Here is a 5829-nt window from a genome sequence, read left to right as displayed (position 1 = left end):
CAATCAGTAGGAAGATCACCAAAAAGAGGGGCCACATGTGACCTCTTCTGGGAATATGCTCCACCATGAGTTTGAGATTTACCTTGAGTACCATAGCACCTTGTCCACATACTGACTTCTGTCCTCTTTACCCTGCCCAAAAATGTCCCTTAGGATAATGAGAGAGGACATCTATGTCATAATGTGCCCATGTTGACAGAGGGATGATCTCTGCAGACATTACACTTCCATCCACTGCACCTTCCGTACTCAACCAGAGGCTTCATCAGCTCACATTTCAAACCTCGTCCCTCCCATCAATCAGGCCCCACCATGTGACTAGCAAAAGACGAAATGTTGTTTCGTCACCTCACCTATGCTTTTCCTGCTGAGCAAGATTGATGCTGGGACTTACCTGTGCTCTCAGGCTCCTCTCTTTCTGCTGATAATAGATCACCTCTCGCATCCTCTAGGTGACAGACCTTCACATCTCGGTTCACGGTCCACTCAATCTAAAGAATGTGTGAATGTGTTTTATTCTAGGAGAGGTCAGTTCTCTGAGCTTTGACTTACAGGTCCCTCTTTAGACTGGCATGTGTATTAATAATCTGACATATTAACTCAGGGGCTTATTTAGTTTGATGTGCATCTGTTTTTTATTGCTTAAGATGTTTATTTTTGTACTGTGCATGTGTACAAACATTGCATATGCATACGTCTGTATTAGAGATGCTCTCTGACCCCGGTGAACTGGTTTTGGCTTTGATTTTGGATCCGGATTAGCTTTGTGTTTTGGTTTTGGTTTCGGTTTTGGCAAAACCGCCATTGTGTGTTTTGGTTTTGGTTTTTTATTTTTTAGAAAAAAATCCTAAAATCACATAATTTTGCTCTTTTTTTCTTCCTACATTATTAGTAACCTCAATAACACTAATTTCAAGGTATGTGCAGTCAATTTTGACCACCTCACAGGTCACAATATTATTGTCATACACTTTCGGACAAAGACTGCGGCGACCTGGCTGGATGGTAAGCGACAGAGCAATGACACAAACACACGGCAGTTCCTAGCACATCTAGGACACATTGGCACACAGCAGTGGCAGAAAAGAAAAGTGGTGCAAGATGGAATTTTCCTTGGGCCCATCCCCCGTTATGTTGGATCTTAAAAAGGAACCCAAAACTTGCGAGATCTGAGATCCGACGACGTAACGATGATGTTTTGCCGCTTTTTCAAATGTAAGGGCGAGCGAAAGTACCGAGCCGGCTCTGTGCTCGGATCTGCTAAGTACGGGTATGTTTGGTTCTCAGGGAACCGAGCCTGAGCATCTCTAATCTGTATATACGTCTTTGCATCTCCTTCTCGGAAGAGACAGAATGACCGTGGCCAAGAACAGTAAGAAACTGTTAACATAATTGCAACACAGTTGGATGTTCTCCTATGTCTGTGTTGCATCCGTAGATATACCTTGCGCTCTAGGTTTGGTGCAATGATACGCTTTGATGATGATGACTATTAGCAGCATTCTGATTGGCTGATAGTGTATTGTCGGCTATATTATAGTAAGTCACCGACGTCTACTACTGCATTACTTAATTGACACTTCCATTTGATCAACTACAAGAACAAAGACTCACAGTTGATAATAAAAAAAAACAAAAAAACACTTTGTTGTATTTTATTTCAAAATTGCAAAACGAACTTCACAGTGGATAACTACTCTCCATTCTCCGTTTTCGCCACTGCAAACTTATTGTGCCTAAGATTATGAGTCATCGTGCCAATTTGTGGCATGTTCTAACATATGTAACATATGTTTGAAGTGCACATGTACTAGCTCACCGTCTGCAGAGGTGCACACATTTAAACTTTTGAATGTAAATTTAATGTAGGCTTGGAGTTGTTTGTTTGCATACCGGTTTTATTTTTTATTACATATTTGTTATATTCGGTGGCTTAGTGGTTAGCACTTCTGCCTCACAGCGCTGGGGTCATGAGTCCAATTCCTGACCATAGCCTTATCTGTGAGGAGTTTGTATGGTCTCCCCGTGTTTGCGTGGGTTTCCTCCGGTTGCTCCGGTTTCCTCCCACACTCCAAAAACATACTAGTAGGTTAATTGGCTGCTATAAAAAAAAAATGACCTTAGTCTCTCTGGGACTGAGTCATTAAGGAGAGCAAAGCATAAAAAAGGAGTAACTTTGCACCTGGGCGAAACCATTTCGCATTGTAGGGGGAGGTAAATTTAAAATGTGGGGACAGATTTATAGTTGGGGTAGGACATGTCTTAGATCAACTTTAAATTTCAGTGTAAAAATAAAGTTATCAAGTATTTGTGTGCTACATGACAAACAGCCAGTATTTATCTTATGTGCAAAATAATAAACTAATTTGCACCCCTTGTATTGTAACATGGTTTGTCCCGGAGAACATTTACTCCCCTTTTTTGCCTTACTTCCCTTAATGACTCAGGCCCTCTGTCTGTGTGTGTGTGTGTGTGTGTGTGTGTGTGTGTGTGTTAGGGAATTTAGACTGTAAGCCCCAATGGGGCAGGGACTGATGTGAGTCAGTTCTCTGATGATGAATGACGCATTTTACATGCACCTTCTGGCAGCATAAGTGCACTCGACTCTAAATGAGGTCCAGGATGTTCACGTATCAGGGGCCCACGAGATTAAACCACTTGAAACAGGCTCATATTGCATCTTTCTTTTTTCAATAATATCAGATTACATTTTATTGATGTTCAATATATATACGCTGAAAAACATGTTCACTGGATTGTGGGCTCATATAGAAAAGTGATGTTTTAAAAAGAACCCCCAAGTCTGTTCTAGACACATTATTTCTACATATAAACTGGTGTAATAATATATATTGTTCATGATTAGACACAAGCTATGATAGGAAAACAGCCCTAAAGGTATCAGTATTCCTGCCTTCACCTCCGTGTTAACGTTCTGGAATCTATATGTGGGGGTCAGCGATTTAAATTACAACCTCTTGACACATAAATATAAAATGTGTAAATTATATGTATATATATCAGTCTTTGTCAATGTCAAAAAATAAGTTATGCTTCTGTAACACCCCCTTGTGTATTAAGCGTTGTGAGGGTATATATATATATTGAACCACGCAGATGCTTCTCACCTTGGTACTTGGGTTTCAGTGCCTCCACCCGAATCTCTGCTTTCTCTTCTGGGGGGTGTTCAAAAGATACACCAGGGGGAGATCCGGGAAACCCCCTGCCCAGTATTAACACTCTGTGACAAAATGTGTGCTGCAAAAGCCAGCCAGGCACATTTATTTAAATGGAAATCCTAAATGCAGCTTTGTAATTTTATAGAAAAATATACTTTGGTATAATTTGAAATAATAGTGCAAACAATACAATACAGTAATAAAACAGTGTGGATGAAAGTGGCGCACCACTTCTTACTATGCACACCAAGTTAACACAAAAACTCGCAATAAATCAATAACAGCATACAATATAATATAATATATAACAATATAACCATTAACTGTCACAGCTTTATACACATGAAAAAATATATCAGATATCTTACTTGCTCCTGATACTGTGAATATCTTGCAGGGTGAATTTATATATTTTCCCTTATAGCCCTACAATGTACTGCCAAACACACACAGCAGTATTCAAACACACCACACAAATAGAGCAGTGCACTGCAAGTTGGGGCCCTTCTGTATGTATGCAGCATGGCATGGAAACATCATGTGTCCAGTTTGCAGATTTTGGAGGTCTTTAAATCACTTGCAGTGAGGTACAGCAGTCACAGTATGCAGACCCTCCTCTAGCAACAACTGTAAAATCCTTTCTAATTTGTATCCTGGGACTTGTAGTTCCACAAGTGCTGATTAGACACACACTTGGTGCATATTTACCCATACTTACCTACTTTCTTCAGCTCCCTTCCGGGAGCCAGCCAGTGGAGGGGGGCGTGAAGGGGCGGGGTGGCCGAAATCGCGTCATTTCGGCCCCGCCCCCTGTGACGTCATGACGCAAATTGCGTCATTTGACAGCGGGGGCGGGGCCAAACGCCGCGATTCACCGGGAATCGCGGCGTTTGGGATCTAATTCTGCCCACTTCACTAGGAAGTGGGGCACTTCCTAGTGAAGTGGGCAGAATTCGGGAGATTGCCACACTCGCCCGGGAGTCCGGGAGACTCTCACAAAATGCGGGAGTCTCCCGGACATTCCGGGAGAGTTGGCAAGTATGTATTTACCTGCCCACCCATCTATCCCTAACTCTTCAGCCCTTGTGGCCAGATATAGTCCAAACCCCACTTGAACAACAACAGATAGATAAAAATAACCAGTAACTTATCTGCACCAGTGTGTCACAGGTCTGAACTTGATTATCTCCAAAATGGCTGACTTGTAAAATGTCCTTCTTCAGAGATGCATGCAAACCTCCTCCTACAGCTTCAAACTGTGGCTTCCAGCAGGTTCTGTTCAGAACTGCACTGAGCTTTGATATCTCTGCAGACTTCTCTCTCTGCTCAGATCACTCATCCAGTGCCCTTCTGCCTAGGGTCACCTATCTGAACTGGTCACACAGCTCAGTCTCTCCCAGGATGCTCCTCTCTCCCTCTCTCTCTCCGCCCTCTGGTTTCTCAGTCTTCTTAGGCTCCGCCCCCTCTTCATAACAGCTTTCTGGGAGATGTAGTTCCTTCTCCTTGACTGGTAAATAGCTATATGCATCTCTTTTCTTACTGATGCAATTGTGATTATTAGCCCCTGGGTGCTCAAGTCCAACTGCAGCATCCCCAGGGGTTACACTTCTTTCCTAGTTATAAATATACATTTTGATATTAAACATGGCAGAATGCAAATGCAGTATATTATTATTTATAATAACCCATCTAAATAACCTGGATTTATATATATATACACTCTACACAGTTGCTTTACAGAGTAGATGAATCACACACCACAAGAAATGTATTCATTCCCTAATCCTACTGCCCTAATGCACTAACAATAAGCAAGACCACACAATTGTGCTGCCAATATTTAGATTTCAACATAAATTGCACTATAAATTGGTATTATTGCCACATGAAATGTAATATTGCTGTCAGACACAGTAACAACTTAACGCGTTTTGCATCTTTTGTACACCTGTGCTTTGCATGATCAATGTTACAGCGTGTGTGTTATCAGCTCCATTAAATACTTATGTTGTTAGTGTTTTTTCGTTAGTGTTTTTTCGTTGCTTTTGAATTGATTGACTTGGTGACATGACATGGGAAGTACATTTTGTAGTTTATTCTATTTCTTTTCTCCTTTGTGTTTGATTGGAGATTTATACTCTTATTTAATGACATCCTCTTCTCCTGCTTGTGTGTATGTGCTCAGTTTATGAGCCAATAATACCACCAGAATATTGGCAGAGTGGGAGGTTGTAACGTCTTCACTCCTGGAATCAGGATTTGATGTCGGATGGACAGTAGTCTGGTTTGTCTATCGCTTCCCGGCCTTTTGGCTAAGATTCGGTGTAGTATCTGTTCTTATCAGGGGGTAGTCTCTGTGCCCTCTGATATAGACAGGCCACCCCGGTCCTACGGCCAGGAGGCCAGGAGCTGCGTTGAAAGCCCAATGCATGCCTCCATATAGATGCACATATACCGAATATACCCGAGCTTAGTAGATCCGAGTACCGAGCCCTTCTCGCTTTTTCGGATTTGAAAACGAGGCAAAACGACATTGTGACGTCGTCGGATCTCGCGATTTTAGGATTTCTTTTTAGGATCCAACATAACGATGGGAGCACGGTTGGACCCCCATTTTTCTTTTCTGCCACTGCTGTGTACCAATGTGTCC

The 5829-nt window shown here is 42.0% G+C and overlaps 1 pseudogene; it reads left to right on the top strand.

Annotated features, from left to right (window-relative positions):
• The first annotated feature begins 5471 nt into the window (after positions 1-5471).
• Positions 5472-5605, top strand: LOC142137193 (U2 spliceosomal RNA; annotated as a pseudogene).
• The last annotated feature ends 224 nt before the right edge of the window (positions 5606-5829 follow it).

Source organism: Mixophyes fleayi, chromosome 1 (genome assembly GCF_038048845.1).
Source record: "Mixophyes fleayi isolate aMixFle1 chromosome 1, aMixFle1.hap1, whole genome shotgun sequence".
Taxonomy (NCBI): Eukaryota; Metazoa; Chordata; class Amphibia; order Anura; family Limnodynastidae; genus Mixophyes; species Mixophyes fleayi.
The sequence above is the reverse complement of the archived record's forward strand: the minus strand, read 5'-3'. Positions and strand labels throughout refer to the sequence as shown.